Source organism: Rosa rugosa, chromosome 7 (assembly GCF_958449725.1).
Source record: "Rosa rugosa chromosome 7, drRosRugo1.1, whole genome shotgun sequence".
Classification (NCBI taxonomy): domain Eukaryota; kingdom Viridiplantae; phylum Streptophyta; class Magnoliopsida; order Rosales; family Rosaceae; genus Rosa; species Rosa rugosa.
In genome coordinates this window covers 41,245,223-41,256,685 of record NC_084826.1, presented here as the reverse complement: position 1 = coordinate 41,256,685, position 11,463 = coordinate 41,245,223, and the positions used below count along the sequence as shown (strand labels likewise).

At 36.8% G+C, this 11,463-nt stretch overlaps 1 long non-coding RNA gene across 1 annotated transcript; it reads left to right on the top strand.

Moving 5' to 3' along the window:
• Positions 1–43: 43 nt before the first annotated feature.
• Positions 44–1,619, top strand: LOC133722657 (uncharacterized). Its single transcript, XR_009852893.1, has 3 exons — positions 44–90; positions 514–607; positions 1,283–1,619. It is a non-coding gene; the product is annotated as an uncharacterized LOC133722657 (long non-coding RNA).
• The last annotated feature ends 9,844 nt before the right edge of the window (positions 1,620–11,463 follow it).

The following is an 11,463-nucleotide window of genomic DNA, read 5'->3' as shown; positions in this document are numbered from 1 at the left end:
TTGGAGAAATAGACTCACACTTGTCCATTCCACAATAGTGCTGCCATATTTCGGTTCCACGTTTCAGGTTGGAGTCTCAACTTCCACAAGGTCAGTTTACATTCCCACACCTGCATTTTGGGTTTTCGGATATTGGTGTAGTTTGGGTGATTTGGTATTTTGGTGGGTTAATTCTCAGTGACATTATCGGTTTAGGACTTGACACGCCCATTTGAACTAGAATAGGAGTAGAGAGAAAGAATTGGTTTCTTTTTTGTTTGTGATTATTTCATATTATATATCATATATTCTCAATTAAGTTGGCGTTCATTGTTTATTCTTAAGCTTTTTGACTTCTATTTTGTTTAAGTTTTGACCTATGCATCCTTTGATTGTTCATGCACTCATCAGTGCCAAAGATCACTCCTTATTCTTTTCCTACCAAATTACACAGCACAATATTGTTTTACCTCGATCAATTCACACTGATTGAAGGAACAAGAATCACATACTAGGATGATTTATTGCTTGTAGATAAGGGGAGCTTGCACTAGAAGGAGATCATTATTTGACAACAGGGGAGCTTGTGAGTCTCAGTGAGCAGCAGCTTGTGGACTGTGATCATGAGGTTTGCTCATAATTTACAATCTTATATATGTTTATCCTTAAAAGTATTGAACTTTTTATCCGCGAAACCTAAAGGCTAAAGCTTTAGCTAATTTCTTAACTGAGTTTAAGGCTTTAAGCCTAGCTAATTCGGCAGTGGTAGAATCTGAATCTCCGTCATGTATATATTAGTATATATGTTGCTGATGGAATATTAAGTAGATCTACGATGTATCTTTACTTCAAGATATTGAACTTTTCCAGATGGTTGAGTGAGTGTACATTTTGACATTACAGATTTCAAGTTGTTTGGAATTACTTACTTTTTTGAAGTTTTTATCTGCACTCTGCATACGAAGATCAAACAGAAAGCATAATGTTGATTGAGATGGTTTTTTGTATATCCTTTTCCTGCTTAAATTATGAGTCTCCTCGTAATCCTGTTTGTTTCGTAACCCTATTTGTTAGGACTTAGGTGCTTCTTCTTTTTTTTTTTTTTTATGTTTATTGGGATTTCAAGTAGGATTCACATACATTCATTTTATAATATCTGCAAAGTTTTCAGTACTGGTGGTGGAATCTGTGTTTGTTTAGGCAGTTGGTTGCTTTCTTATCTCTAATGGATTGATGATGCACTATAGTTGACTTGATTGCTATGATGGCATGGCATTGTCTTATGAGCCTGTACATTTTGCAGTGTGATCCAGAAGAATACGGTTCATGTGACTCAGGCTATACTGGTGGACTAAGTCAAGGCTGGTGGTTTGGAGCAAGAGAAGGACTACCCTTAAAAACAGTGGTGTGATCGCAGTACCTGCAAATTTGACAAGAGTAAAGATGTTGCTACTGTTTCCAACTTCAGCATTCTTTCCCTTGACGAAGATCAAATTGCTGCAAATTTGGTCCACAATGTACTTTTGCCATTGAAATATAGGTTTGGATCGTTTCCTTCAAGTCTGAGAATAAGGAACTACCAAGAGAGTTGTGTACTATAGACCATGTTTGCTGCAATATAAGTTTCTTTTGTTCCAAAATCCTTGCTATGTGCTTTTATTTCCTTTATTATTTTGTTGAATGTTTAACTAGTCTTGAATAAGAATCCAACAGGTCCTATTGTAATAAGTAGACAACAGCAACAAAAAGAATATTCCCCTACTATATACTTTAGATCTTATACTGATGAAAAAAAGCTTTCCTCGTTGTTGAGTATCTTTAGCGAGAAAATTTTTTCTCACTGAAGGATACATGTTACGATGAAATAAAATTTCCTCGATGAAAACAGTTTATAACTAGGAAAAACTTCCTCGCCCAAAGCTATTTATAACAACGAAAAGATTTTCATCCCAAAAACCGGAGTTTAAATTTTTTATTATTTATAGTTTTTAAATTATTAATTATCATTAGCGAGAAAATAATTAATTTAGCGACAAAATTTAGTCTGTCGAAAAATATATTTAACGACTATTTTCTAATCCTTGAACTTTTTTAACGAGAAAAAAATGAGAGTTTGGGTGAGGAAAAAAAATGTCGCTAAAGAATAACAACGAGACAAATTAATTTCATCGCGAAAGAGTTTGGCGAGGAAATTATTTTTTCGTCACTGAAGCTTTTCTTGACGAGCATTCTCCGACGAATTGAAGACAAAAAAAATTTCCTCGCAGAAAAACTACAGCGACGAAATGTCAGTTTTCAGCGAGGAATAAGTTCCTCATAAATGAGGTTTTCTGTTGTAGTGACCACAGATCCTGTTGTCAATTCACATTTGTTTTGGACCATAAGTATGACTAGCAGACATATATCCGTTCAAATTCTCATATGAATGAGTGAGACAAAGCTAATACTAAATATCAATGCAGGAAGCATCACCAAAATTTACAACCTCAGTTTACCAATCACAAATATCTTCAATACCAAGGAAATGACTTACTCAAATTGGGCACTTGAAGAGCTCAGTATTTACCTCATGAAGGCACCCTTGAGAAACTCTCGTTTCACTTCAAAATGGTAGCAAGTATGCTCTACTTCCGTGTATGCAATTGAACAACCTCCGTGCTTGGATAAGTAAATGTCATACTAGCAAAGAAACGAGCCAGAACAAGTGATAACCATAACGTAGCACTATAAACTACAAAATACGAGTCTAGCAAAGAACACAGAGGAGAAGATACAATCTTAAAGTGCAAAACTGACCTTTCATAGGCAGTACTAAGAAGCGCAATGAAGAGGAGTGCAAATAGGCAACTTAAGCCAATTCTCTCTCCCACCCTCTCCACTATAAAACTAGAGAAAAGCGAGGAGAATGCGACCATCATCTGCAATCCAGAATTTACTTCAATAGTTGAACCAAACATAGAGAAACCAAAAAAGGTGGGAAATGCCTAAGAGCCCATTTTCCTTCAGTAGATTAACATACAAACATAGCTCCTGTTGTTCTAAAATACAACAAAGTAGGAAAATAATTGGCACACACATATATTTCCCTTTTGAGTAATAATTGCAGTGAATGCCTTTGCTGACATGAAAATATATCATGCAAATCAGTACACTATCAGTGGGCACTCTTTGGAGCATTTGTGTTTAGTAATCATCCCTGTTCTGTTCAGTATTATGCTCATGCAATGAAACAGGAAATGTCAAAGGTACTTTAGTATATGCAATTTTCTAATTTAAATTATGAAGTGGCAAAACAAAAGGGGTAATCTCAATGCTCAACAAAAGGGGTAATCTAAAATCAGAGATTATATGCTGATAACTCATATCAATAAAATCAAACCAAGAATTAAACAGATGTCAATCCAATAATATAAGAAAATCCCAGAAAAGAAATAGACCTGCTCGAGTTCCAGAAAACACCTGCTTGAGTTCCAGAAAAGTCAATCCAATAATAAAAAAAATCCCAGCACAATATACACCCAGATAAAATGAAGAACTATCATTGTGAAAACAAGCAATAATCGGCAATCACCTAAAATAAAAACTGAAAAAAAATTAAGAACACCCAGTCTTGAAACCCAAATGCAATCATATAAACCCTAAGCAAACTGAATTGAAAACAAACCAAATTATGCCCAGAAATCAAGATAAAACAACCAGATCTATTAATGAACTAGAATATGAAGTAGAGATGGAGGCCGTCGAGTTTGGTGTCTAGGCCGATTCGGAAATCAAATTCACATAAAATCAAACACAGATTAAACCCCCTTTTTGAAACCCCAAAACCCGATACAGATTTATAGATTTCAAAATGAACAGATCAAAGAGAGAGCTTACCAGTGAGTGTTACGCCCAGACCCATATTCGAGCGAAGACTTCCACCGAGTGCTCTGACGAAGACTCTTTTAGGGTTAAGTTGGGGTTTGGAAATGCGTGGGCTTTTAAGAACTACAGCCGATGGGGGGATTATGGGGTTTTGGCTAGGGTTTTGATTGGATTTGGTGGAAGAAGGTGTCGGAGCCATTAAGTGGAGTTAAAGATTGAAGATTTAGGGTTGATTTGCAGAGAGAGGAGCAAAATTGGGGATGCTGAGAGCTTGAGAGAGAGAGAGAGAGCCAGAGAGCGATGTTTAGGGGAAGTCGAGGTTTTTGGGATGGGACTGTGAAGTGTGAAGAAAGTGACGGAGAAGTCTCTGATGGAAACGATTCGAAGAAAAACCCTTATTTTGTCTAAGTGGGAGTGAGAGGAGACAAATAGCTATGGTGTTTTCATGAGAGACCCATGGTGTTTTGATGAGAGATTGATGGTGTTTTGAGGATATTGAGAAGAGAGCTGCTCGATGAGTTCAGGAAACGGCTGTTTTGACAAAGTGTTGACGGGGAGAAAGCTCCAATAAACCTAGCTACCTGATTAAGTCGTCAAAGGCAAAGGCGGGCTTTTAATTTTTGCTTTAAGAATCAGACAACACAAAGACGAAGTTTTGTTGTCTGATTTTGAAAAATTAAACCTCTGCTAAGGTTCCAAAGAGGGAAAAGTTCCCGCTATAATATGCAACCAAAGTAACATGCTAGGCAATGCTCATTTACACAACGGAAACAACTCATTTGGTTGTGGGATCATCAATCTGGTGCTATATTTCAATCAAAACTTGGAGGTTTTTGGGAGGCTTCAGTGCCATTTTGGGCCAAATAAAGGCACATCCAAATATTTCCCACTTTATCACACAACAAAAAGTAAAAAACCGTTGTATCATGTTTTGCATGCTACTCTCATACAACAGATATAACTATACTGTTGTACGATGTAGTACCAATTTGGAGTCAAATTTGAGTCGATCTAGGAGGGAAATCTGCCGCTATATTTTTTTTTCATTCACACAACAAACTATTCTTATAACTGTTGTGCAATGACCTTCTAGCTAAAAAGTTCAGAATTTTAACCACCTTATACAACGCAAGTTTTGTAAACGTGTTGTATGATTCACTTTTCTTCATCACACAACAAATTTTTTTTTTTTCGTTGTGCAAAAAGTGTTGTGTGTTTAAGTTATTGGTGTAGTGGTCTCAATGATCTTGTCATAATTAGGGGACGTTCCTTGAGCTTGAGGAGGAGCTTGAGGTCTTTGATAGAATGCTCCCTGAGGTCCTCTGTTGTAGGTGTTCTGATTGGAACTTTGAACATTATCATTATCCCTTCACCTAAAGTTAGGGTGATCCCTCCATCCTGGGTTGTAGGTGTTGGAGAAAGGGTCATTCCTTGGACGTGCTTGCCCTTGATTCTAGTTCTGAAACCCTAAGTAGTAGTTACACTTTCCCATCCACCATTCTCTATCAATTGGGGACATTGATCAGTCACGTGCCCTTGAGTAGAGCATACCCCACAAGCTTGAGCTACTCCTTGCACTTTTGGCATTAACACTTGAGACATAAGAGAAGTAAGCTTATCCAACCTAGCATTGAGATCCGAATTGATTAGCAATCAACACCCTCCCTTGAGCTGGAGCACTACTACAAAAATTGAAACACACAACACTCATCACACAACAGAACAGAAATCTGCTGTTGTGTGTTAACACTAACTCTGTCAGACAACGATACAATTCTGTTTCCATTGTGTGAATGTAAGCAAATTGAAAAAAAAAAAAAATTACGAAGACATTGCACAACTGAGTTAAGACGTTTCTATTGTGTAAATGTGAAGCTGATTTCCCTCTATTCCGAGCTCATAATTCCCTCTCAGAACAAGCTCACCAATATGGAATTTGAACTCTACAAACAACAGTCTTTTCTTATCCGTTGTATGATTGAATGTTGTATGAAGTTTGAAAAATCCTACTAGGTGTACCTTGTGCAAGATGCCCAACTTTGTACAACAGATTGTTATAGATCTATTGTCTGATCATGGAACTTGGTTGCAGAGCGCAGCAAAGTTTCACCCAAATCAAACATATGTAGGCATAGGCGGCAATTTTCCCTCCCCTTGTTTGTCCAAATTTTTACCTATATACATTCATACAACATATTCTTAAGTATACGTTGTCTGACAATACTAGCTTGCCCACGACTACATTTCAATAAACTTTTCTCTGTCTTCCCCGACTCTTCCTCTCTCTCTCTCTCGCCCTCTCTCTTAATACTCTCTTATCTCTTCCACTCTATCCTTTCCCTCACACCTTCGCCACCTTCCTCTCCAGGAAGATGTCGTTGCTTGCCAAGCCTTCTCTCACCGCCTCCTCCGCTCCTAGATCCACCTACCCCAACTTCCTTGCTAACCTGCGCACAATTGCAAGCACCCCATCCCTCGCCGCCCTGTCGAAGCAGACCACCACCTCTACATGGGAGCATGTGTCGAAACCCCGCAAGCTATTACTGGAGATGCAGGTCTTTGTCGGTGTGGGTAAGTGAGAGAGAGCGGCGAAAGTAGAACATGTACAACGACTAAAGAACACAACCCTAGTCGTCATGCCGAAGTAGGCCACCACCACCACCAGCCAATTCCACCCAACCGCTTAACCCCCGCCTAAAACCATTCCAATTTCCACCGCTCCCAAAACCTAGGGTTTCGATTTTTTGAATCTCCCAAATTTTCAAATTAGGGCTCTTAATTTTTCACCTGAAATGCATAAATGGCAGTTTGAGCAGAATCTATCTCGCAACTTGTGCTTCAGATTCCACTTTATCAAGGCTTTAATCCAACCCTATGCGATTATCAATCCTTATTTCAATTTGGCAGTGGATCTATTACTGGAATCGATTCTATTTGATTTGTGGTTTTTGTGTTTTGATATGATGTTTTTGATGTGATGTTGTTGTTATTGAGCTTAGATTTGTGTTCGTTCCATTTTTATCTAGGCCCTGCAAAGAAGACTTTGGGATTTTGGGGTTTTCAGCAAGACGACGCAATCTCTCACTAGCTCTCTCTCTCTTTTTAACTCTACAATTGTGCATATATGGCATGACTGCTCAGACCCAGGAATAGCTCCTTGCCGTCCATCTCAAATAGCAAACCATTGATGTAAGCTTTAACTCTCTATCAAGGTGCTTTTTAGTGTAGAAATCGAGTAATTGTTAATCAAAGTTTTAAGACTTGTAGGTGGGTATTGTAAATGTTAACATGTGTTAAGATTGCAGTCTTAACATTTACTCGAAGCTTTTGATATATCAAAGTTTGATAAACAATTATTCGATGGGTATCAAATATTGCAATGATTGCAAATGTTAAGAATTATTCTTCTGAATTGAGCAGGTATGTCTTGTTTCAAATCAGATATGTGAGCTGCTGTTGCCATGGTGCTACCTAATTTGCATTATCTAGCAATGGCATTTGGTTCTGGTAACAACACCATGAATTAGGTTTGTTTGCATTTGCTTCTTGTTTTGGTTTTATAGTAGATTGTTCTATGGAGCCTAAACCCTAAGAAAAGTATAATCTTATTAATTATAATTTGATTGTGTAGTTTTACTGCTAGTGATGAAAAGATGAGGCTAAAGGCGATGGTCAACTCACATCTGAGTTCTTATGTTATCTCTAGGAGTATTCAGAACCTGGGCCTCATTCGTCTTCAGAACCTCTAGCAAACATGGTTTATTTTTGATATTGTTTGGCTACTTGGTAATTTCTTTGTATACAACAGATGGCTATTCTCTTCAAGTTCTAGTGTACTTTCTAGATCCACCATTCAACATTTACCAGCTTCCGTATTCCTTAACAAGGGAACCATGCGTACTTACACGAATGCTAGAGGTCAAGGTCGTGTCTTCAATGTGGAGTTAACAGATGAAGATGTGATAGGAGCATAATTATGCGATATTAATAACGTTAATCTCTATACTTTCTTTGTTAGTTTAGTGTATTTTCTCGTTATTTATGTTGTTTACTTGTTTTATAGGTATTTGGAGCAAAGAAGGAGAAAAGAAGTAAAAGAGGGATTGAAAGGCCAAATCGGCAAATCTGCCTGTGCAGATCAGTCAACTTCGACAGATCACTGAGACCAGCTCACAATGATCCAGATGATGATCTTTATATTGATGGAAATCTGCGGATGTCTAGTTTCCAGATCTTTTTACGGCTTGTCAATATCATTTTTTTAGAGGAAGTTATGGCCGATTTAGTGCAAGAAGGTCAGGCTGCGCGTGAATCTGAGGTTGGACGAGAATTTATGTTTCAAGGCCCAAATCACACTGAGAAGCCCAAGGATGATTTTGTGCTTCATATTCCGACTTATGATGGACAAACGGCATGATATGAATGGTTGGAATAAGTCATCAAGTTCAAGAGCCAATAGGAAAACTCCACCTAAGCACGTGAGCCCTAATTCTTTTAGGTTTTGGATTTCCTACACAACAAGAAAGATGAAGGCAACCTCTAAGCATATAAAAGGAGATCAATCTGCAGCAGTCCTCTCTTCTCTCTTCTTCTCTCTTCTTCTCTTTCCTCTCTCCTGCAACTTCTTATTTTTCTCTTTAGTTTATTTTGTTTTCGTTTTTCTTTCTATGAGAAACTAACTCTTTAGTTAGGGGTTGTTGAAGCCCCAAATCATGATTGTAAACTTGTTATGACTTTCAATTAGTTTTGTTTATCTATTGGATGAGAACCTAATTTCTATCTTCACATTGATGATTCCTCTGCATGTTTTCTTTGGTGCGCAACTTAGATTGCATGTTTAGGATTCTATTGCTAAGAATGATCATTGCCTATGCCTTGCTTCGAGGGTTCCGTTGAGAGTTCTAGAGTAGTAAATTGTCTATAAGGCAAGTGATTAGGTTCCTAGGTTAATTGAGACGCGTCGTACTCAAGATGCCTTGTGATGTCTCGTTTTTCTATTGCGTAATGATTTCTTTGTGTTAAATCTAGAGTTGCGTCAAACTAGGTTGCATTTTAGAAAATAGGTTAGGTGTAGAGCGTCTCTCACCTAGCATACAAGTAAGGAAAAACAATAGGTTAATTCAGGCGTTGAGTTAACTTGAGCATCTTCATCAATAAATAAATGAAATTAGGTTGAACATGATTAGTTTACTTGATTGATTGGTGGTGGATGCAATTCCTGTAACTTGTTTTATCTTTGATTTTCAAAACCCTGAATCAAGTCTTTTTATTTTCGGAGTCATTTAGTGTTTCGTTTTTATTTAATTAGTTTGTCAACCAAAACACCTTCAAAAATTATCAAACTTTGTTAGTAGTTAGTTTATCATGTCTAGAGTCTGTCTGTAAATTTTCGTGACATTTAGAATAGTGGGTAAAGCTATGGTATGTTAACATTTCTCATACATCAACTATTTTTACCACTTTGAGGACTCATGTTACCACTTTGAGGACTAATATTACTATTTTGAGGACTCATATGGTAAATTAAGAAAATTTACCACTTTAAGGACTCATGTTACCAATTTGAGGACTAATATTACTATTTTGAGGACTCATATGGTAAATTAAGAAAATTTACCACTTTAAGGACTCATGTTACCACTTTGAGGACTAATATTACTATTTTGAGGACTAATGTGGTAACTAAAAAAATTTACCACTTTAAGGACTCATGTTACTACTTGAGGACTAATATTACTATTTTGATGACTTATTTTACCACTTTTAAGGCAATTGTATGCATGTCATACGTTAACACATTGTAGAATTTTCCTAGAATAGTTTAGAGTCGTCTGCCAGTCACATCTTTCTAACTGAATAGTTTATGATTTATTTTGTTTTGAGTCTTTAGATTAGTGATTAGACCACAATCTCTTGCAGGAACGATCCCTACTTACCTATACTATTTTTGACATTCTTGTAGGGTTAAGTTATAGGCATTTTTGTACATCTATTTAGGTGGATAGGAATAGCTTATCAAGATGTAAGCAAAAGACTCATTAGATTCTATTTACATGTTCCAATGCTCCTCTGTTATATATGTGGCTTAGTCATTCTCACTTTGTTCAATCTGGTGCAGGGAACTGAAATTCAAGCTACAATGTTTAATGAAGCTGCAAGGAAGTTTTTTGAAAAGTTTCAACTAAGGCCGTGTCTTCAATGTGGAGTTAACAGACGAAGATGTAAGCAAAAGACTCATTAGATTCTGTTTACATGTTCCAATGCTCCTCAGTTATATATGTGGCTTAGTGATTCTCACTTTGTTCAATTTGGTGCAGGGAACTGAAATTGAAGCTACAATGTTTAATGAAGCTGCAAGGAAGTTTTTTGACATGTATGCAATGCATCGTGACTCATCTCTGGATCTGAGAGTAGATGGGAGCAAACTCAAAGATATCCTAGAGGTACTTTGCTCCTACTCATTCATGAAATCATCACTTTGCTATCTTGCCTTGCATTTTACTTTAATTTTTATTACCTTTCTCGCACTGTTTCTATTTAGGAGGGTCTGTTAGCAAAGTGAAAACAAGAAAAAGCTGAAACGGCTATGTATTATCTTTCTAAGCTAAGCTAAATGTCATTTTTGTTGTCCTTGAGAGAAAGAACATGTCCATTTTGTATCTAGAGTCATGAGTCATGTACTCATGTGGTAATGGTGGAAATCAATGTATTTATATTGTGATTTCTGGACTTTGCTAGTTTTGGTTTCACTTGCACTCTCTGTTCTTTGCTACTAATTTCCTGCATTTTCGTTTTCTTGTTTCACTGCTCTTTCTTCACATTCCCATGCAGTTTTGTATTATCTTTCTTCTGCAACCATTAAATCATGTTGTGCCTGATGTAGACATTATCAAATTTCATCAAATCACTAAACAAGTTTGCATCTTGCACGACAATTGCGAGAGTGAGACATTCCAGGTTTTGTTGAAGCCAAAAGCAGTTGAAGGCTGAGAGCTATAGAGAATAGGAATGTTTTTTTATTCTTGTGTAGCTAACTAGGAATGCTCTTGTTTAGTGCATTATCTATTTATTTGAATGTATGAATGCTTGAATAATGGTACTTGAATGATATGGATTAGAGTACTGTTTATATGGTAATATATTGAGCATTATTCTGGACAAACATTTGTATTGATATTCTTCTTGTTGTTCAAGGTTTAGTCATACAACGCAATACAAAATAATGTGTTGTATGACTGTAAAAGAGTTCAAAATTGAGGCTTCTCCTACAACAGTCACTGGTTGTTACCCAATTTGATTACAATATTGACACCACAGCTAACAAAATATAGTTGTTGTGTGAACTAACAACCAACAACAAAAGAAAACAAAATTCTGTTGTGTGAGATTCATAACACACAACAGAAATAAAATCATCTCTGTTGTCTGAGTGAATCAACAGACAAGGGAGATAATTTCACTTTAGTTGTGTGTTATATATCTCAGACAACAAAAAATGAGTTATATCTGTTGTGTGTTATTAATCTCAGACAACAAAGAATGAGTAATATCTGTTGTGTGTTATGAACCTCAGACAACAGCAAAGTGTCTTTTTCTATTGTCTGAATGTGCCGAGGCATT